Source organism: Anguilla anguilla, chromosome 4 (genome assembly GCF_013347855.1).
Source record: "Anguilla anguilla isolate fAngAng1 chromosome 4, fAngAng1.pri, whole genome shotgun sequence".
Lineage (NCBI taxonomy): Eukaryota > Metazoa > Chordata > Actinopteri > Anguilliformes > Anguillidae > Anguilla > Anguilla anguilla.
The window spans coordinates 9,166,665-9,190,444 of record NC_049204.1 but is presented as its reverse complement, the minus strand read 5'-3'; the positions used below and the strand labels follow the sequence as shown (position 1 = coordinate 9,190,444).

General features: G+C 38.2%; 1 long non-coding RNA gene across 2 annotated transcripts in view; it reads right to left on the bottom strand.

Annotated features, from left to right (window-relative positions):
• Nucleotides 1–20,854, bottom strand: part of LOC118226311 — a 68,465-nt gene extending 47,611 nt beyond the window's left edge. Inside the window, exons 1-4 of one of the 2 annotated variants that reach the window (XR_004765019.1) lie at nucleotides 20,708–20,854; nucleotides 17,189–17,245; nucleotides 16,670–16,726; nucleotides 13,612–14,448 (exon numbers count right to left, since the gene is read on the bottom strand). This is a non-coding gene — a long non-coding RNA (uncharacterized LOC118226311). Of the gene's footprint in view, nucleotides 1–13,611; nucleotides 14,449–16,669; nucleotides 16,727–17,188; nucleotides 17,246–20,707 lie in introns of those variants that run through there. The other variant, XR_004765018.1, reaches the window with a different exon arrangement.
• Nucleotides 20,855–23,780: the final 2,926 nt, after the last annotated feature.

The following is a 23,780-nucleotide window of genomic DNA, read 5'->3' as shown; positions in this document are numbered from 1 at the left end:
TTACAGCACCCATTTGCAGAAAATGCTTAAAAGTTTGTTTTGCCAAGGGAGGCACGCCCAGCCTGGAAAAGCATCTGGCAGACAACCACCCCAATCTCTTCAGGGTCTTAAACTTCCAACAGGTATGATAATAAATAAAAAAAGTTATTGTGATGGTTAAACAAGTGCAGTGATATTGTTCACAAAGTGCTCAAATCTTTTAAATCTATTTGAAAGTTTACATTTCATTTTATGAGAAATTCTTGGTCAACAGTGATTTCCCGTGCTATCAATTTGGTATCAAGAACACTTTTATGCATTAAGCATGCGGCCACATATTAATTTTGCAGCAGGCTACACATTAAATAAGCGACGCATGTTAACTGTCAAAGCCTGCTATATGTTACGAATAACAACCACGTGTAATTCTTGTACGCAGCCACATATTAGCTACTCTTAGCTCTAGGTTTAGCAGCCAGATGATACACAATGCAACTAGGTTTAGTAGCCAGATGATACACAAGGCGCTGTCATGACCAATCTCTCTCAGCTTCCCCTGTCCTGCAGTGGAGCGGCTGAGCAGCCAGCGTGATCGACTTGAGGGGCACAAGGTCAGAGCAGAATGCATTTCCGAGTCTCAAAGCAGGCTTTATCTATTTGACCTTCAGGCCTGCTGATGCCACTGATTTAATGTGCGCCGCTATTTTATTAGAATGTTTACTTAAGACTGTGTGGGACCGGGACCTTCCCTGTGCTGTAAACCACCCTTCTATTCTCTCAGCTCGAATGCTGGTCAGAATGATGGCTTTTTTTTTTTGCTGAGCAGTGGAGCTCTTCAAAATGACCCTGTTCTTTTATTCGCTTTGCCCTGTTGCCTTTGTCTTACCCTCAGTGCCTACCCTCCGGCTGCCTCAGCAGATCTGAAATGAAGTTCCCGTAGTGCTCAGTCAAGAATTCAGTTTGAAAAGAATCCATCCCTGTGAAAGGCATTGGGAATAAACATCCAAATAATTACATGTAGTAAGAAAACAAAATAACATTTTTGACTGATACACAGTATGAAACAATTTTCCGGAGATTTTAAATCCCAGGATAATTTACATGTTTTAGCCCATCTGATGAAGGTAAAATTGGTGCCAGTTGCATTAGGATCTCGCTGTTTTAATATCTTTGTATTGTTTTTCTTTGCAGTGAAAAATGTACCACTAAATCAGATAGATTTTTATGATTTTGGATGATTGATAACAATGTTAGGAGGGTCATGGTAATGTCTTCTCCCTTACTGGTGGAGGGTCGAGCAGGGTCTGGTCCCCTTCTCACAATTCAAGGTCTATTATGTGTGAATACTGCCCAGGGGACTCCACCCACTCTAAAGGTGAAAGGTCAGTTCAACCCCCACGGCCAACATATCCTGACCCCAAGTCCCTCTGGAAAGACTCCCTTAAAAGCCTATGGGTGTTAGGTTGTCCTTTGTGATCGCAACACTCGTGTACGTACCCAGGATGCTAAACGTGTCATCAAAGATAATAGTAGAAATGAGCTGTCACTTAACACAGTCCACAATAGCTAATGACGAAAGCTAATAGCACACTGTATTACTGAAGACCGAAGCACATTAAACGCCATCTATTAGTGTTTTCCATGTTTATTTAAGACCTCAGTGGACGCACCGGTAGTTGATCATTCAATGTTAAAATACATTAAAATAATGCCAGTATTCAATAAGATCAACACCATTCAAATAATGTCAATATTGAATCACAGGTAGAAAATTGGAATTTTGTCAAACCTAAAAAAAAAATACATGAACTCAAATGTGCACTAAGACTAAATGTCATTACATTTAACTGATTGACATTAATAGTTAACCACAGACAGTACCTAAACTTTATAATAGATGCACGGTATGCTAAGAAGTCATAGAGCACCACATGTGCACTCAGCTCTGTTGAGTGCATTTAGCTATTTTTAAACAATCAATTGTAAATGTGTTTTGTTTCACTATAAAGACTTTCTTGCTATTTAAAAAATGGCTATCATGTTGAGTGCCTGTATAGTGGACTTCGTCCAACCTCCAACAAACTGATACAAGAAAACTTTTTTTTTCTCATAGGCAGGACGTCCTCCTTCCTGTTCTTCCATTATCCATTGTTATCACTGAAATTCAACAGGTTAAATAACCTTGTTTCCCATGCTATACCACCTCCCTGCCAAATGAGGTGATGTAGTGCAGTGACATTTTCTAAAGCAGATCATAGCCAATCATAAACTTCTATCTACAAACAACTCATCAGCAAATACCTGAACACTTTAGCCTGTATTAAATCAAAGTTTGTATTTACCTTTGATTTGCAATTAAATGCAAGTTAAGCATTTACCTTTAAAGACACAGTTTTGACATTAATTTGGCAAATTGCAGATTTAGCGAAATTGTGTTAGCGAAGAAGGAACACTTTCTTTTTAACAATACTTCTAATTTAAAGTTAAGGGAAACTTGATTAAATCTAGACCTTTTTTAATATACTGTACATGCAGTCAAGCGGTTCAGCTTATTTGATGTTCAGTACATCGAGGCTGAGATGCCGGTGTCTCTGTTTAAAATCGATGCTCTTCTACGCAAACGCTACGATAATGGCACAGTTTTCACGCACAGCTAGGCTGGAAGGGAGCGAGACAGAGGGAGCGAGAGAGAGCGATCCCTAATGAAATGCACTCCAAACCTGAGAGGTAAGCAGATAGCACGGCGCTAATTCACCGGGGCGTGGGCCTCGCGCTTTGATGGCTTTATGGCTCCGCGAACGTCTCCCCATCGAGAAGCCCTGAGAGACGATGGGTAGCCCGAGATATTTTTTTTTTCTCCTCTTTGCGACTTCTGCGCTTTTTGTATCATTAGCAGAGCAAGGAAGTCGTGAATCACCCGCCACGGCCCCCTCCTCTGGGGTGCTAAACGGCTTGACAGAAGGGTGCCCAGGCTGTTGGCAGCAGCTATCGACTGGAAGGGGGAAGCTGCCAGGCCTCCTTGATGGATAGGCTCATTTTCCAGCCGGCAGCAAGTCTCTGCAAAGCATCCGTGTCATTTGTAATGTCAGCCAACAAAATGTAATCAAACATTCCAGCAGTTTAATCACCGAGGGCTGCTCCAGAGATGATTGTAGTGTCAATATAATGCTATTTCATTATCTGTTTGTATTTTATATTGACAGTGTCAGATAAACAGTGTGGAAAATTAAGATTAAAAATATGGTAATTTCATTTCAATCACCCCGGCTACAGTTGCTGGCCCATTATGCGATTGATTACTTCTGAATTAAATTTGGGGCTGAATGTAAAGTTTAATCTTCTTTCTTCTCCGCAATTCAGCTCCCCAAAGGCCTCTTAGTAAGTAAGTACCCATTTCATTTGATCTTTAATGAAAAGTAATGGCCCAAATGAATTGTATAAATCAGCCACCGTGTATACCTAGCTGACATTCTGGTTTTTTTTTCTCCCCCCATTTTCCACTTCTACTTGCCAGACATGCCAACCCCCCCCCCCCCCCCCCCCCCCCCAACCATTTCTTTTTTCAAATCTGGGATTTGATTTTGCTTTTCAAAAAAGAAGTCTTGTGATCATGTGTAATCCACAAAGAAGTCAGGACCACATCTTTCTTCAGCTTGATTCGTCCCTTTCCCTTTCGCACTCTGATTTCTAATCTCCAACTATTTTTTTTTTTTTTAACTGTGGAAAAGAGGTGGGGTTATTTATATTAAATAAACAGGAAAGAGGCAGGAATTTAAGGGCTTTGCAAGGTGCTTAGCAGTGGAATTAAACCGAGTGTTTTATAGCCTAGAGAGTCGTTTTGAAAAAGACACACACCGTCTCAAAAGCAGTAGCGCCATGATAGACATTTTAATTACATGGTGAATTTTGATATTTTCCCCTCTGCCTCTTTCCCTCTCTCTGAACACACGGGCTTTGCCATGTGTTTCAGACTTGCCAAGCGTACTTTTTCAGATTTTTCTTTTTTTTCGTAAAGCGACACGAGTGTTAACGAGGGCCCTGCGAAGAGACAACAAAATAAAATAAAAAAGGAGCTCTTTCTTTGTTTGGCTCATTCAGAGCGATTTGTCCCCCTTTGTATTCGTAATTATGTGCCAAAGTAGGATAACAGAAGTTCTCAACTCGACCATTATGCCAACACAAAAAAAGAAGCGCGAACACGAAGCTGATCACTTTGGAATTAGCAAACATGATACTATACAGGGGGAAAAAAATCATTAATACCGTCAGGGATTAGAGGTTCTGATTAAAGAGTAGCTTTTACCGTATGCAAATTAGTGATAGACATTTATCAGTGCCCGGGCAAGCTGTCTCAGCTGTAAAGCCACATATGTTTTTTAGCTGATTAAAAACTGCTTGAAGTTGCAGGCTTTTTTAACGGGGGAAAGAGAGAGTATGGAAGAGCGAGGGAGGGAGAGGGAAAGAGTGTAAGGCAATCAACTCATTTCCTTTTGGCCAAATTCCTGCAATCACACGGAGCATTCGGCTTAATTCCCTCTTTTATTAAACGTTTTCTTTTCTTTATATAATTAAAACATTTCTCTAGTGAGCATGTATGTATGTGACTGCATGTGTTTGCCTGGTCTTGTGCAACACAATTTAAATATGTGTGCATGTGTGTGTATGTGTATATATATGTACACACAAGCACACACACACACACTCATTCTCTTCCCTTTTCCAACTACCACGGTACTTGTTTGTTATTCCCTCGTGTGGGAAAATGCAATTTGAAAATAATGAACACAGAAGCAGAATAAAGTGGGAAGTTTATCAGCAGTCCACCATTGTCTCTAGGCTTGTATGTCTTTCAGTGCTATAATTTTTTTTTTTCCTATGGAGGTGACCCCTTTTGTGTTGACAAAGGAGGCAGGGATGAAACTGAGCTCTTTTGCTTTTCTTGCGGAGCTGATAATGCTGCTGTTTCCCAGCACCCCTCTCCTCCTTCAGGGACCACTTTAATTTATGCCTTTTCATCTCACTGGGCTGGGGAGTCTGTTAACCCGCTCACCACACAGTGTTTCAGGGAGGGGAAACCTCTTACGCAGATCACACTGCCTAGTTAAATCCTTTATCCCTCAGTTTCCTCAGTCTACTCTACAAAAATAGTGGGCGAAATACGTTTATTTCACCACAGTGAAAATTCAATTCTGTTAGAATTACTCATGTCATGTGTATGTGACTAAGTACAAATTTTCCACACAGACGCAGACACACAAAGACACACACACACACACACATGCACACACATGCGTGCACGCTAAAATACACACACTTCAGTAGCTATGTATTTGGATTACATTGCACATTTCAATGAGAATGATGACAGTTGGGCATAAATTCTCAGTTCTGAATTCTGAACATTTGAAACAGTTATCAATCATGGGGAAACTGCTAGCTAATGACACTATGAGTAATTCTGTGATCTTTGTCAATTTGGTCAGCAGAAAAGACATATTTTATACTTATAGCCCTGCTGTCTATTTTCTGATGGTGTCTTATTCACAAATTACATATTATACATATAATATGATTATACTGCATCACTAGCACTAGTTATTTGATACATATCACCACCCTCTCTGTCACACAAATGAAGCGATAATGATTTATCTCAGAGATATGCTGTAAATACGTGAACAAGAATAAATTGAAGATATGCTACAATGGTAATTTTATTAGTTATTGATAAAAAGTTACATACAGCACAATTAAGGAGTTGTTTACAGGTACTTAATTACTGCTATTATCATGGTTGACATTTACATGTATAAATACACATATTTGATGTTCTATGTTTGCATGTTGAACACGTGTAAAATCTTATTCTGCTTCATCGAACTTACTACCCATATAATGGCTGCATAGCTCATCTAATCTTATACTGAATACAATAAATATGTCAAAGCTTTCGTGACAGGTAACGTTGATGATGTTATTTTTCATTTTAAATACCTAATTTGAACAGAAATAGTAATGCCTCACTTACTTTCCATAATTTCATTTGTAGAAAATTTTAAATAAAGCCCACCATCAAGCAGCACATAACGGCATCCCCCAATTATTTTTAGTCTGGAGGTTTTTAATTAAATTAAACTGAACGTTGTTGTGAGTTTGGCGTAAAATTTGAGAAATGTATCACTCCTGACGGAAACACCCAAAATCACGCCGGAAAATGACTTCTGTGATGTGTGACGTCAAAGAAGGAACAAAAACAGCTCTGCTATTATATCTTTAGGATGAAAAGATGACAGAAATGGACAGCATTTGGTTGAAAGGATGACAGAAATAGAATTTAAATATTTGATTCCAAATCAAAGGATATTATCAGTGACTCAGAAGACTGATGCTGGTGTGTCTGTAGAAGACATAATCACTAATCCTGATACCGTAATACAGCCATTCAGGCTTGAGCCAGAGGTGCAGGGATCAAAGTTGTAGGATTCTTCCCAAAGCCAACAACCAGAGCACTTTTTAGGTTTTTAGCTATCTCACCCAAAATCATATGGGAAGACTGATACCAGTTGTGTGTGTCCCTCTGTGTCCAATACAAGGATATTAGACAATACAGGTTTCATGATAATTGTGTTAGCTCTATCAAAGGCTGCAGATGAACGCCACTGCTGGCTTAGCTTCTTCCTCAGCTCTGTCAAGTGAGGAAAATGCACCTTTTGGCATCTCCAAGCTTGAGTTACTTACGCAATGCATTGTGCGTTTTTATGAGTACAAATAAAAACTGAAAAACGAGATCTTGGTTATTTTAGAGGCTGCCACATTCATAACTATAACTTAAAATAGGCAAATAATTATGCATATGTGTGTTGGGCACACAGCAGATGGATAAATGGTTATTTCATAGTTCCGAATGCACATCAGTATAGCCTACCGCATTGAAATAATTAACGTTAATGAACTATTGACGTCATGTACGCTATATGATGGTGCTCTTCACTCATAAGTCTCTAACGACAAGTTAAGGATTTTGCACTAAATAAACCACAAATGGTGTATTATTTATTGTGCTATGTATGTGGCTAGTGACCAGCTGTGGGGGAAAGAATAAATGCTAGGCATTTATGATACAAAGTGTATGATGGAGCTTGTACAATATCTGACCACTCTATATTTTTGTATACTCTATAAGTGTGCATTTCTACCTTACCTAGCCAGCTAACTAGTCTGTTTAGGAGAGTATTTGCCATTGTCAAACGAACTCAGAAACATCCACTCTTATGTCGCTACAGTGTTTTCCATTACAGCAAATCGAATTAAGATCTATTCTAATCCACCTCTAGCGAGTGAATTAGTCTAGTATCATATATCAATTTTAGTTTTCCATTAAGGTCGTTGCAATTACTTTTTGTATGTGCATCAACTTGTAGTGGTATAGGCTACTTCTAAACAGCTAGCCATAGCTATGTAGATAGTTATTTGACAGTATCTGACTTCCTCCGTTTTGAATATCAAAAAATATGATGTAAGTGATCGTTCCAAAGATTGTTGAAAAAGGAAGGCGGGGCAAAAAGAGTAAGCGGGTTGATCTTTTTGGGCTTATTTCTTGCCTTTATTTCAATGAAGTTACTTTTTTTAACATTGTGAATTATAAAATAGGACAACTTCCATTTGGTTGGTCAATTTACATTTTAAAATACCTGGTGCTTACCCTTTAACTGCATTTAATTCACTCTGAAAGATAAAAGTTAAAACTGACCCCCCCCCCCCCCCCCCAATGGTGGGTATGGTTGTGGTGTTTGTTAACTATGGACATTGGCATATTTTCAGCAAGTCATCCTTACAGTTCTTCATTGCCATGATTAAGTACTACAGTAAAGGCTACCATGTGACTACCATGGAAGTTTCATGGTAAGCATGCAGCTGTGTAGTCACAAACCAGAAGCACACTGGAAAGTAAATTAAAATGAATCACTTTAAATTATCTTTTTCAGTTGATGAATGAGTCTGACAAATGCTAAGTTGAGAAACTTAATGAGGAATGTTGAGGGACTGAGGCCTGATTTATACATTATAGTCATCACAGCAGTCATATTGAAACATGATGAATCAGCCAGAATTCAGATAGAATGGAAGATTCCAGTTACTACCACATACACATACAAACAAATATTCACATTTCACACATGTAAGTGAGCACAGTCCTAATCATAACAATACAGGACTGGCCCTGCACTATGTTATAATCAACTACAGTATATTTCAACTTAAGGAATAGGTTAAGTCTCATTCTGCCGTTCAGTGACCACACCACGTCCCATTAAAAAAAATCTTAAATATTTTTGAATGAATGATCTGTCATGTTAAACAAATACGAAGTTTGTATTTTACTCTCCTCGCAACCATCTTTGTGGGGACACACATGCCTAAATTTATCATCACTCACCTTTCTGCAATTGTCAGTGAGTGCGCCCCCAGTCACGCGCACAGACGGGAACACAGCGCTTTAAACCTCACACGCGGTTAAAATATCTGCCAGCTCAACAAAGACGCCGTCTGATTTAACTCGAATAATTACATCCGCATTGACAGGTTGAGGTTCTGTCCTGAACCATTAAACGGGGGGCAATTTGCCGCGGAAAGACGGCAGATTAAAAGGGGGACAGACTCTGTGAAGAAAAAAAGGCGAGGAAAGAAAGAGAGAAAGGAACAGCCGTCTTTGATCCCCTTCTAAATCCTAATGGGTTTGATTTACGGCGATACGCCATGTTTCATGTGGCCGGGATACTGCGTGGGTCCTGACACTTCATTACGAATTTAAAACAGGGGGGCTGATTGGGTCAGGCACGGTAGTCGCACCTAATTGAACCTTCTTATGTATACCACCGGAGATAAGCTCCACTGGTCATGAAAGTGAAAGACTGCGTGAGGTAAAGGAGACGGAGATGAAGAGGAGACCAATGTGGAGCGAGCCACCTTCAGGGGATGAGTTTCCTCACAGGCTTTAGTAAAGCAAAAGCACGAAAAGCAGCATTCATGCCCATCTCTCCAACCTACAACCGCACATTTACATTGGACCAATGTGTTTCATGCGGCAAAATGACTAATGTGGTTAGTTGTGATTTTTCTGTGGCACTTCAGGCCACAGTTAAATGGTTAAATCAAATGCTGTTGTACTGTACAGCAGAGCCTGGTAACATTTTCTATGAATCCATATTTATACCACATTATACATATCTTCATAATAATGCAGTCAATGTAATATTAGCACAGTTATAAACATGCTTAAGTTGAGTTTTTCATTTTTAATTGTTATTTTTTGTTTACTGAAGGACTGGCTGCTTTTCCTTATTGTATTCTACTGGGTTCTCAAGGGTTAAAATCAAGTATGGATGGTCACTGGTCACTCGTGGATATTTTGTTGGAATGATCATATGCGATAATCTGCTGTTTAATTGAATTCTTTTGTTAAGCCAAAAGAATTTAGAAAATGTGTGTTGTTCTTGCATAGGTTAAATGAATATCTATGTGTACTTAATGCTGACAATAACTTGCAATGTTTTATAATAAAATCATAAATATATATGTTTATAACTTAAGCAGTTCATCAGCAATCAATGATCACTTGTAGTGGCTTATAATATATATATTTTTACAAGGATTACAATATCACTGCAGTGTAGGTTGTTATGTAAAATGTTAATACATCATATCCATCTGTCCAGTAATTATGAAGTTTGTCAATTGTCAATTAAAAAAACTGACCCAGACTTAACAAAAATGGCCTAATAAAGTTGTCAGCCTTGCAATAACGTAGCCAAAATAAACAGCCCTACAAAATATGAAAAAAACTGCCCTGAGTTATAAAAAGTGTAAACCTAAAGTAAAACAAATAGACAAGAAGTACTATTAACTTTGGTGACCAGTAGCAGCTGTCGATCTGAAAATGGACAGCAGAAAACTTCACTTTAAACTGATCATTGGTCTCAACCTGTTTTCATTCATTTTCCTTGATTAGCAAGTGTGCCAATGATCTGAATAACCCATTGGTAGGTAAACACATAGCTTCCTTATTCACATGATATACTAGGGAGATTAAACAATAAATTCATTTTAGAAAAACCCTTTATAATCACCATAATTACACTTTACGAAAAAAGGTACACCACTCCACATAACTACCATGTTAGTCTTCAGCAGAAACTGCAATAAAGGCTGTCTAACAAGGAAAATGACTGAAAGCAGGTCGAAAAAAATAGTTTAAGGGAAAGTATCCCCTATCAATTTTCAGCTCAGCAAAATAGGCCTATTTGAGAAGTCACATTTTTTGGGGAATTAAATTCTCCACCATGTCAGACTATCACACATCTGCTTGTGTGACCTGAAGACGGAGACTTGTAATTTGATACACAACCAGCAGCATCAAGAATGGTCAATTAGGCTTGGGCTATTACTAGACTTAGGCTACTTTTATATAGTCAATGATTACTACATAGTAGGCCTACAATCTAATTTACAACTCTGCTAGACAGCTGTTGCATGACCTGGGTGTTTTCACGAAGCAGGGTTAGCTGGATAACTGTGCTGAGTAAAACCTGGAACAGCTCTTTTTACTTGAGTCTATGTTCCAGATTTTGGAGGGTTCCGGGTTATACTATGTGCAGTTTGTGAAATACCCCCGTGAAGGGAAGACCTGCCCGCAAAATCAGCACTTTTTAAAAAATTTCCCTTCACCAACTCCTTTAGTGTTGTCATTCATCAGTCATAAGGACATTTAGGCTATATATTTTGCTTATATTAATTTATAATACCAACATTTAAGCTCCGGAAATATACCTTTATTATTTACTTTTATTTCATTCTTAAATTGTAAGTGCAAAATACGGACATTGACAGTGTGGAGGTAACTACACCAGTGTAGGCTCAAGTAGCATATGGCATGTGTTAAGGTGAACACCGTGACAAGCCTAATGTGCACATACCCCAATTCTAGAAATCAATGTAAACATATACTGTGACTGAACCTAATGTGAACACATATGTTAAATGGGATAGTCAGGGCTAACACATGCTATGACCTTTGAAATTAGGGACTATCAGACTGGAACATTTGTATGATAGCACTTTATAATTTGTTAATGATTCCAATAGTATGTGTACTATATTATTGTGGTCAAATGACCACAAGCTATGCAAAGTAATACCCTCATGTAGCTCATGCCACAGTAGAAATGACAGACTAATTACAATAGGCTTTGCCTCACAAATGCAATAAAGTAATTCTCACATTTTATGAATGAATTTTATTTACAATACTACAATACTAAGAATATGTCACCACATCACTGTGCAGACAAAAAACAAACTTTGGTAGTAAAAAATGAAATGTGTTTTGAAACTAATATACTGTATTATTGCAACTAAAAGCAATTCAAATGACAGAAAGTAACTACAGTTGCTATGTCCTGCCTTTTTAGGAGGGTAAACCATTAACATTGACATCTTCTGGCTATGGGGTAATGTGACTAACAAATAGAATACACTGTGTGTGCATGGTTTAAATGGGAAAAAAATCCTCTTAATTAAACCATTTCTGAGACCTACTGTACAGGGATTAAACAACTTCTCCCTACAATTGATTACACTGTCTACGCTAGTGCTCTTATGTACAAATAATCGAAACATCATCAATAATGGTGAAATTACTTTCTTGGGATGGACTCAGATTCTCATTAACCTTTTGACCATGAAGTCACAAACATGGAACATTAAATCTAGAAGAAAATGATTCAACAATAAAAAGAAAATGAATTAATAATATTAGCGTTTTGCTTAAATGTCAATGAAATGGAAGAAACACTAAAAAGGTGCATTTTCACATCTTCAAAAAAGTAAGACATGGATATATACTGTCAATGCAACACCTATCATAGAAAATCACTGGCATTTCAAAACAGTAAGAATGAAAATAACCAATACAAAGAGTATTTTCAGCAGACACCCATCTTATATTCTGAAGGGCATTCTCCATACAGAAGACTACATGCAGCATAAGAAGAGTTCCGGCAGGTGTTATTTATCATGTAGCAAACAAAAATCTTACCAAAATCAGTTTTCATCCTTACAAATATAACCTTTAGATATCTTTGTTAAATTTTGCTCTTTGAAATAACGTTAGTTTTGCGATGACATTGGGCTTTTCATGCACAAATGAAGATGTTAAACTTTATAAAGACACCTATCTTTTCACTACTTTTGTTCAATTACTTCCCTCAAGCCTCCTGAAATGACGGCAGGAATAATGTGTGGTCTCAAGGTTGTCCTTTGGAAACCCAAGAGTTTTAATATCTTTACAAATTCACAAGGACCGGACTTTAGCAAAGGGAAGGAAGCTGATCTGAAGACACTTTTCAGACCCGTTTCTCTGCATTCCTTATTTGGTCTGCAATTCTATGATGTTGCCAAGACATTGGTCTTAACACATTTTTTCGTATATTGAACTGATGTACTGAAAAGCTACATCAATAGCAAGGTGTCCTCTGTGAAATATTTGGAGCCAAGTCATCCAGGTTCCCCACAATATCACACTACCACCACCACGTTTGACTGTTGGTATGATGTTCTTACTGTGAAGTTCTGCATTTGCTTTTTATGCCAGACATAATGGGACCCACGTCATCCAAAAAGTTCCACTTTTTACTTATCTGTCCTTAGAACATTATCCCAAAAGGCTTGGGGATCATCCAGGTGCCTTTTTGCAAATGTGAGACAAGCAATGATGTTTCTCTTGGTTAGCAGTTGCTTCCACCTTGCTGCCCTCTCATCAATTCCATTTTGGCCCAATCTCTCTGTGATTGTGGAGCCATGAACACTGACCTTAGCTGAGGCTAGAGAGGCCTGCAGTTCTTTGGGTGTTCTTGTGGAATCTTTCGCGACTTCCTGGATGAGTTGTCACTGCACCCTATTTCAAAAACTTTTTTTTTCATCTCACATATATGCTAAAAAAAAATTCTAAAACAGAACACAAAGTATAGTCAGAGTTAAACATTTTGATGCCTTAATGTAGATACATTTGAACTATTACCAGAGCTGTCCATGCTAGGAAAAGAGATTTCACAATTGATTACCCCTTCAACACGGCATTAACTCGGCAGTGGCTCAAAATAAATCAAATGGTAAATCAGTATAACCTATCAGACTGAAAGGGCCTCTTGGTTTCCTTGAGCAGTGTGGGAAGGAAGGCCTAAACAGCAAGGACACAGAAGCACACTAAAAGGGCCCATTGTTGCACAGGGAGAAAAAAAAACCTACCCTCTTCCTTTCAAGGACATGTAATTAGCAGACAACAGCTGTGTCCATTTCAAATGGTAATATTTTCCCCTTTGCTTCATATTCAATGTTCTTCATACTTGCACACACAATTGTAGGTTTCTCCGAGATGCTTTTATTTACTGTTTCCCTCTTTTATTTTCTTGCATGCGAGCATTTACGCGAGCCAATAATAACAGACAGCGGCCCCTCCAGCACGTAATTGCCGTGGCCGGGTGACATTATGAAAAACCTCCATACGTGAGCTAATCAAGCGTTTGGCTTGAGGATCCTGAGTGCCATTCGGACCGTGTTCTCTCGTGTGCCGCTTTCTGATTCTTCTCAATGAAAAAGAATGTCCCGACATTCTAGAAAATCTATGAGAAAAGCCAAAGTGTACATCTAAATCGTGCTTCACACTAATACACAATTCCCAGTTTTTCGAAAGTAACTAAAAATAGTCTGAGACTTTTATCAAATGATCCACTAAATCAACAAGCATGTATGGGAGCATGTTTCCAGATCAGCAAGTGTATGAACTGTTGCAAGCATCAGCAATCAGCACCTAGACAATACATAAAATGAAGTCAATAAAATTGAGCATTTGCTTCAAATTGTTGCTGAAGGAACATGGAAAATTATTTGATCATCAAACTTGTTTTCAATGGGAAAATAAGAAATACACATTCTTCTCTGGGAAGTCTCTTTCTTCCAGGATTCATGTTCCAGGTGGTCTTTGATGCGGCTTTTGATTATAAACTTATCCACATTCGATTAGTCAAGTTCCTACACAGTGAAAGGTTCTGTGCAAGACCTGATTTGAAATGAAGGACAGAAACCCACCTATCTCCACAGACATCACCGATTTACAAGAAAATGATGACACAGGTCAAAAGGTTGAGATCCTATCTCAGAGGACGCAGTAGGCTATATCCCCATTGGTCACAGAGTAGAAAAATGGACGCCGATGGTGCCTCTCCTCAGTGTTTGTAGCTTGCTCTGACAGAGGCGTACATGCGGACACACACAGGGCCCTGGCATTGTGAGCCTGGCCCTGATCCACTGCAGTGTGCTCTCCTTTCAGCTGGCATGTCTCAGTCACTTCACGAGGCAACTGGCCGCTTTCTTCACCGTAATCCAGTGCTGCTCAATGGGATTAGGAACACGGCACTGTTGGGCCAAGAGGAAATTTGAAACCCTTTCTAACAGCCTGTTGTTACAACAGATTTTACCTCACCGCCTTTAGCCTCCATTGAAGAACGACATCAGACAATAATCTCTTAGTCTATTAGGTATTTAAATGGCTAGTCCCCCAAAAAAATAGGATGTTATACAGTATGTTGCTCCTTACAGAGATGCCCAAGCTTTTTTGACTTACATTTTAATTTTCCAATGGCCAGCACAATGTTATCAACGGACCAGGTGACAAATTTCATTACGAACTTCCAGTCAGATTCTCCCATCAATTACTCGGACCAGACATTACAAGCCCATAGCTTGCTAACTACAATAGCATAGATAAATAGCGAACTGAGCATAGCTTTTCCCTATGTCATATCTACACTCAAAAAAATAAATCCTTGGACAGTGGTTGCACAAAGTATTATCAAGTAGGCTATGACAAACATGGCATATAGGCTACTTAATTACACGCAACCACTGTCCATGATTTCATTAAGCAAATCTAAATAGTATTTTAGTAAATTGACAAATTTCCTTTTTAAATCTACTTAGGGGCGATATAGCTCAGGAGGTAAGACCGATTGTCTGGCAGTCGGAGGGTTGCCGGTTCAAACCCCGCCCTGGGCATGTCGAACTGTCCTTGAGCAAGACACCTAATCCCTAACTGCTCTGGCGAATGAGAGGCATCAATTGTAAAGCACTTCGGATAAAAGCGCTATATAAATGCAGTCCATTTACCATTACCATTTACTTAATATGCAACCACTATCCAAAATTAGTTTTTTGTGTAGTGTTCTATATCTAGTGTTGGTCACAGCTACTAGCTTAACTACATTTTCCATTAGCCTACCATGTGTGTAGTTGAACTATTTCCATAATCTAGTTGAACTGTACCCGTATTGGCATAACAGTAAAATTGTTGACCAGTATCATATCTGGACAAAGAAAAATCCCAGTTTTATATTTAAAACACCATTATCTGTCAGATATTGAAAGTGAAATTCCCTGCCTAAAGTGGACAAGATTTATCATGTCACCATGACCACTGTGCACCCCAATGCCTTGGCAAAGTTACAGCGTAAATATCACATAATATTAGACATTCATGTGGCCATGCCACACAATTTTGAGTTCTCAATTGTGTCTATATCATTAATGGGTGTGCTTAATGCAAAAGAGTCAAAAGCAGCTGATTGGCCACATTTGTCAATCAACTGCATCTGTTTGTCAGACAGAAGCCGTACAGAAGAGGAATGAAAATGATAAGAAATAGAAGTGGTGCGTTTTTTAAAATGACACCCAATCGACCAGCATAGCCTCTGCAATTGACTGGTCGATCGCAATTGATGGTATGAATTTAATAAGGTTATCAGGAGGTAAATCACACAATCGGAATTCAGACTCCCTGACTTTCATCTATCCACATCTGATTGCAATGTGCACATACTTTAAAGTCAATATCGTGGAATTACTCATTTTAGGGAAGACTCTTCGAAACTACAGAACTTGAGGGGTGTTCTGTTTGACTGTAAATTCCTTGTGTTGTTTTCACTGTGATGACTGATGGACAAAAAAGAGATCCGCACACTTGGATGTATCAAAAGAGCAGTACAGTCCAGACCTCTCAATCTGTCCAGTGCTTAAGGCTCGCTGGCTGCTCACATCGGACAAGGGAGAGACAGACACTTTGAGGACTGAGAGGCAGAGGCTGAAAACCATTGAAAGCCTGACTGCAATTGCAATGAACTGTCTCGCGTGCCAGATAGACAACTTTTTTTCTCTCGGCTGCAATTAGTGCCACAAACTGCAGTGGCGGAATGTTCTTTGTTAAGCGCTCCTTGAAAAGTCAACACAAACTGTCTTCTAGTAACAACACAGCTTCTAGTAATGACCCCCCCCCCCCCCCCCCCCCAATAACCCCTTTTTCTGTGTGTCACACTGTCCAGGGTTCCCCACTTCCCTCTGGGAGGTAGAAATCAATAACTCCCTGTTAAAGATGCGTCTGACCGCCTGGCCTGTCCACTTTTCCTCTTCATGATATTTTTTAAAACCCTACAACCCCCATGACAACGCGCAAATTATTTTTGGAAACAACCAGCGCTGTAATCAAACCCCAGCTACGTGACCAGAGGGTGTCTAGTAACACACATGAAGTCACTGTCTGTCATTATGAGCAATACTTTGATAGAGAAGGTGCTGGAATAAATACCTTGGGAATCCGGGGCCTTGATTTGAGAGTCAGCACGGGTAAGAGACGGTTGGGGTTCTGTGGCAAAAAAAAAGGCATTATGCTTAATGACCATTCCTCCTCAAAAGGGCTGAGTTCACTTTTAGGATAATCACAGCCATTCACTACACATGTACAATAATGAGTAATACTATGTCAATCAAGTTTAAACATCAAGTGTTAATATATAATAACAATAACCATAATAATAAACATAAGTTCTTTTTGTAAAGTATTTTTAGAATTTGTCATTGTGCTATAAACAACACATTTACACCAATGTGTTGCCCCACATAATAAGTCAACTGAGCGCATTTCTCACTTATTTACTTCCTGATTAAATGAAAAGAAAAATGCAATGACATTATTGGGCTATAAAAGAAAACACAGAATTGTTTAGAGATTATTTTTCTGCAAATTTTTGTGCCAGGAATGTGATGAATATTGGGGCTGTCCTCCCTTTGCTGATACGGAATTGCACAAAAACACAACTATATTTACCACAGGGAGGACTTCTAGGGGTGACAGCAGGACAAGGCTGGGTCCCACATGGTCCAACTGCAAAACAGATTAAAGTTTCCTGAAAATACCCACACGACCTTCCCTTTATAAATGATAGCAAAAATAAATAAAAAAACACTGAAGAGAAATAGAAATATTAATCTAAAAGAAAACTATATATATACATAGGATACACAAAACCGCTCTTGCCAATGTTGGAAACTCAACAGCGGCCTCTAGTGCAAAGGAAAAATGCAGCAGGAAGGACGATGGCCATTCGTCCTCCCCAAGCCTCCATAAGCATCCATTGAAACGTAACCTCGTTACTGCAGCTTCTCCTCTCCTATCTTTTACTTTGCAAAAATGACAACTGACGTCCTTCCTAAAAATGATGTTGTCCCAACCAATCAGCCATCAAACAAAATGACATACTTTACATCCAATTAAAGTAGCCTACATGCGAGGGGTTGATCAAGTGTCTTGACGGGAGATTTCATGAACGATAGTTACAGACAGAGAGAAGCTTGTGATAAAATATAGCAAATTTATAGATTTTTTTTAGTTGAAATTTTTTAATTGAAGAGCGCAAGAAGGAGAGGTTGTAGGAGTTATTCTGTTATTTATTTGGAGAAGTTGGCAAAGTGTCTTAACACTGCTAACATTAGCTAGCATAATCTTGTTATAGCTAGTAGAGAGAGGAGCTTGTTATACAATAGCTGTGCAAAATTATAGGTTTTTTTTAATATTATATTTTTTAAATTGTAATTTTTAAATTGAGGGTGGTAGGGCAAGAAGACAACATGGTTATTTTTGTTATTCATCATTGGAGGACCTTGGCAAAGGAGTGAATTTGACACTAAAGTTTGAGTACCTATTATCGACTGGGTTCATGCAAAAGACATGTAAACTTATTTGCATCCATATGAAAAAATAATATGTTTTGGTAACACGCTATTCCTCATTATGTATAAAAAATGTCTTTGTTATCCTCTTGTGGTTGTTTTTTTCAGTACTTTCACAAGTCTTTGCTGCACCGGCAAATATGTTGGAAGTCGCCTAGCTATAGCATTACCTGATAAGGGGACGTGTACCGACCACCCGTCACAATTAGTGAAACTTTAGTTTTTCTAGTTTTCTCCAGTTAGTGCAAGCAACTCTAAGCCATAGTGCAGGCATGTATTCATCTCTGTGATATTTTAGCTTCCAAAAAATGGTGGTTCAATGATCCTCCGTGTCCTCTATGGATGGACCTCCTGTGAGCTCCATAATGTTTGGGAGAAAGCCTTTTTTTTGGAGGGGGGGGGGTGAATTTGGTTCTGTACTCCACAGTTTACATCCACATTTATCGAACAAATGAAAGTACAAACATTCTTTTCCAATTTCTACCAACAATAACACAAAAAAGTTGTACCATTGCTTGGATAAATACAAAAAATTCTGATTGGTTGACAGCTGTCCATTATGTTTGTGTATTACCACGGTAATCTTGGTTCTTCGCCTCATTACACTTCTAAATCGCTATGTGAAAATTGTAAGTGTAGAAACCCCAAAATAAAAGTAAACATAACCATAGCAACACATTATAACAGTTGATTCACAAAGCCAATAGTTAAGGTTAAATATGCGGATAAATGGTAAATGGACTGCATTTATATAGCGCTTTACAATTGATGCCTCTCATTCGCCAGAGCAGTTGGGGGTTAGGTGTCTTGCTCAAGGACACTTCAACACGCCCAGGGCGGGGTTTGAACCGGCAACCCTCCGACTGCCAGACAATTGGTCTTACCTCCTGAGCTATGTCGCTCATAACAAAAAGCTCATGATAAAAAGCATTTTTTTCCAACAAATATCTTAGTTGCAACACATTACATCTACTTAAACCTTTTTTTTTTTTTTGCGGTCAGTGGTACAGTATTTATTAAGTTTGGAAATATTGACATAGCATAGTTATGTGGATTATAGTAAATGACACAGCTCACTGTCTGCTCACAATAGCCATCATACCAATAGTTAATTAACGTATGTTCTATTTTCCATTGTTGAATGTCTTTTCTTACATTTTGCTAGCTGATGGCCCAGTGATATAGACAACTCTTTAGAATCTGAACTAGCACCATCTACCATTTCCAGAGGAACTAGATGAGTGACAGATGTTTACATAATGGTTTTAGTTTTGTACTTGATTAAAGTGACAAAAATATTGTTTTATTAATTTTTTTTACACGCATTTAAGTTGTAGCCATTGTATGATAGATATAAAGCACTCCGTGCCAGTGTTTATACAAGAGCATATGGCACTTCATATGCCACTTCAGGGAAGCTCACGGCCCTCAGCATTCTGCCTCAGGCTGATCACCGCCCTGCCATGCCATGTATTCCTCTATAACAGGGGTGCACGACTCTGGTCCTGGGGGGCCGGTGTGCATGCTGGTTTGTGTTCCAACCAATTACCTTAGTTTTAGTTTTTTGACAGCTCTATAAACTAGGCTGGTTAACTCCTGGACTTGAGCACAGTAAACTCCTTAGGATACGCTTGCAGTGTGCAAGCGTATCCTAATTTTCAGATCAAGATATAAGCGCAGCATGTAATTGCTTATATCTTAAGTATATATACAGTGAGATCCATAATCTTTAGGACAAACACATTTTTTTCTTTATTTGGCTCTGTGCTCCACAATTTTAGATTTGTAAGCAAACAATCCACCTGCAGTTAAAGTGCAGATTCTGAGCTTTCATTAAAGGGTATGAAAAAATGCCTTTGTCCCAAACATTATGGAGCAGCTCACTGTGTAAACCTACATATATTATACAAACAAATTAATAATGGTGTAAAATTAGCTTTTTGTACTTTTCAACAACAATAAGTCCTGCCAGTAGGGGGGCATTAAACAATTTTTAAACAAATGAATCTGCAACTGCGACAATCAGTATTTGGTACTGATAACCTTTGACCTATTCCTCTCTAAATTAAATCAGAACTGAACCACACATTCATTGTATTTATTCTCTTAAACATTTCATCAAGTAGCAAATACATGAGCTGTAAGCCATACGCATATAATTATTTGCATGTAGGCCTTCTATAATACCATATTAGTAAGGAAGAATAAAAATGAAATACAAAAAAATTATATTAAATAACATGCTGTGGGAGCACTCTGAAAGTATACATAAGAATCATATTTAATTATAGGAAAAACAGTTCTACTGATCAACCCAACCAATTTGACAATCATAAAATAGGTTCACTAAAATTAACACAGATATAGGTGAATTGTGTCAAGTATGAAATCCAATAAGGATTTTTTGTTGTTGTTTGTTTTAAAAACAGACGTATCATGCTTTCAATGAAATAGTTCAAGCACTTATATATAGATAAAAAAGAAAAAAAATGATATGCCTTAGAATGAATCCCCTGGGAATTGTGTTCTGTTCAATCTTACAAAACAGTTTCAAAGAAAGACTATCTACCTACATAGGGCTGTATGCAAATAAAGAGAAATGTGTTACAACACTTACCCTGAATAGGTGTAGAATATTTGCTCTTCACTCTTTTTCATTCTTTTTCAGATTTTACTGTGTACATCCTTTGGTTGCTGTCCAGAACAGAACGTAAAACAGCAGAGGTGTAGTAGTCATTTGATGCATCCAAGAATTTTCACTGCACTTCCTGACATGATTTTCTGGAGATGTGCAGTGTCACATAGATAACACTAGAGGAGGCTATACAGGACCATATTACTTGGGTTTGAAAGACTACAGGCTGGAAGCTGAGATGTGCCTCAGAATTCTGAGAATTATCATTTGAAAATGTATGGTAATTTATGGATTAATGTAATGGCTAAATAGGTAAGTTTGATGCTTGCTTATGCTTACACAGTATATATATATATATATATATATATATATATATACATGCACACACACACACACACACCACCTTATTGAATATTGAAATTTGGCGGGAAAATGATGACAATTTAATCAGAAAGGTTATCATAATTTAAGTACATTTCATTGTTCCCTGTTATTATAAGGCAAAGTGAATACCTTTTGAAATGTGAAAAAGAGTCATTTATTTTATAGTTACATTATTACATTACATTACATAGTTCCAAATACCAAAACACATTTTTAACAAATTGGTTATAACAAAACAAAATACCCAATAATCTAAAATAGAAAATTCTACTTCATTTTATTATCCTTACTCATGAAGGGCACCATCTAATGATCTATTATGGTGAGTGTTCTTCGTTAGATGTGGGTTTTTAGTGAATCAAAGGTTAAATTTAATGTGAGTATATATCACTTTTGGGTTACATAATCCTAACAAATTTGACATGTTTAGAAGTACCTTGCAAACATATGGAATGTAAAGGCTTCCAAGTACAGGTTTACTGTGCAAACAGTGTTTTATCCATTTTTCAAATGCAATTTGAAGAAAACAGTGGAGCTAAGCCTTTAAAAAAAGAAATGTCTGTGTGAACGTTCTTAACGCAATTGCCAACATTTAGGACAATATTTGAATGCCAACTGATTTCCATTTGATAAATCTGAACATTTATACATTGGATCTTTTGTTTCTCTCTTTTTGTTTTGTTTTCACAAAAGGAATGTAAAATTGTATGTCCTGAAATCCAGAGGGTAGTAACTCATGTGACGCAGATTAAGCTGGTCCGATAATAAGACTGAAGGTGTTAATTGGAGCAGGGTTTTTTTCCTCTTCTACTTGTGACAAATATCTGACAGTAGCTTTGCATGGCAAACCTGTTTAATGAATGCCTAATCCTGGGAGAGCGCATTATGGAAAACTGTCACACACCGCATTGTGGTGATATTAAGTTGATTTTACATTATCATCCCCTAGTAATGCTAGAATATTTGGATTTCCTTTAATGCAGGGCTTTTTGAAAAGGAACAGTCGTGAACTAAATCTGGTTTTCCCCCTTTTCATTATACTCCAGTGTTAAGGCTACATTGAAGTGCCTTTATTTATTTGGATGACAGCTAGAAGCCTCCTTACTTCTTGCAATCAAGCTCACAAACAAAAGGCTCTGTTTGCATTACTTAAGAACATTCACACCACATTCAGCCCGCGTAAACCCGGAGTGATATTACAGCATTGTGCATATGCTGTAAATCAAGGGGAACAATGAGGAGGAATCACAATCACGCAGGACAGCGCGTTCAACCATATCAAAGACATGCCACAAAGAACAATGCGCAGATAGTCCATGTGTGAGAGAATACCCGCCATCTCCTATTATGTACTTTATTTATCTTCCCCATTTCAGTTACTTTTTATATTTTGATTCTCCTTCACTTTTATTCGCTGCACATTGTTATTCTAATATGACAAACTGATGTTCGCGATAGGAGGCATTTCGGGAGAGGATCTCAGTGACAGACAACTGTGCATGCAAGCCCACGATGTGCCTGTGATCCTGACCTCTGCTTGATTCCCCGAGGCACTGTGCTCCTGCTGGGACAGTGATACAGACAAAGTTGTATTGCTGGTTTTGAACAGGCACGAGGTATCTTAGAGATGTGATGCTTCCTACGCTCCATCATTAATACTGCTATTGAACAAAGTCTTGAATCCCCCGCTATGCCATGTATTTACTTGTGCTCCAGTGACAAGTAAAAGTTGTGATGGACACTGCAGTAGACTGTGTTGTCGTATCCCTAGTGTTGCCCTTGTGTATTTTCAGGACTTATATTTGGACTTCACATTATATGCAGAGCAAGAAAGGCTTTGTCACGTCTATTAGATTGGCCTTTCATAAATGAAATCCTAGATTATACTGACCACAGCAGTCACAATTCTGCTACAACTTCTATTCTGGCATCTATTGAGAAAGATATATCTTTGCACACATCATGATGACGGAGAAATGACACTGGCTAAGCCAAAAATAATTAATGTTAAATGATGAAATATAAATCAAAGGAGCTACCTTCATTTATGTATAATATTAGTATTATTTCTATGCAAATAACTAAATAAATTCAAATTATTCAGATTATGTATAAAATAAGGCAATTGAAGTGGTTTTCTATGGTCAACTAAAATTTGTGAAAACTTGGATAATAACACTTAACTGCCAATACAGTATTTGGATTTACTACACTGAGGTGGCAGCTTTTAGCGCTGGTTTGGGGGAAAAACCAGAGCTAAAAGCAGAGAGCTGGCAGAGAGCTGGCAGAAAAGGATATCAGTAAGTAAACCATAATGGTGGAGGAAAGGGTACGCAAAGCGATTTTTTAAATATTACTGACCCAGCATTTACAAATGCGAAGCACAACAAGATGGGGAACGAATGCCTTTTTAGTCCAGAAATCCTTTCACCCTCTCACATCCAGCAGATTAGGAGAGAGGTTTAAGAAGATTTGGACAAAAAAACTTCTGAGCCATGGAGGGGGGTTTGGTGGTGGTGGTGGTGGTGGTGGCAGGGGGGGGCAGTTTGTGATTCAGTGGCTCCAGGCAATTCATCACAGAAATTGAGTTTCTAATGCAGCATCTTGTGAATCCCTTTTGCCCTGTCAACGTTTTAATACATTACATTGAGAATGTAAATCGTGTTTTTTT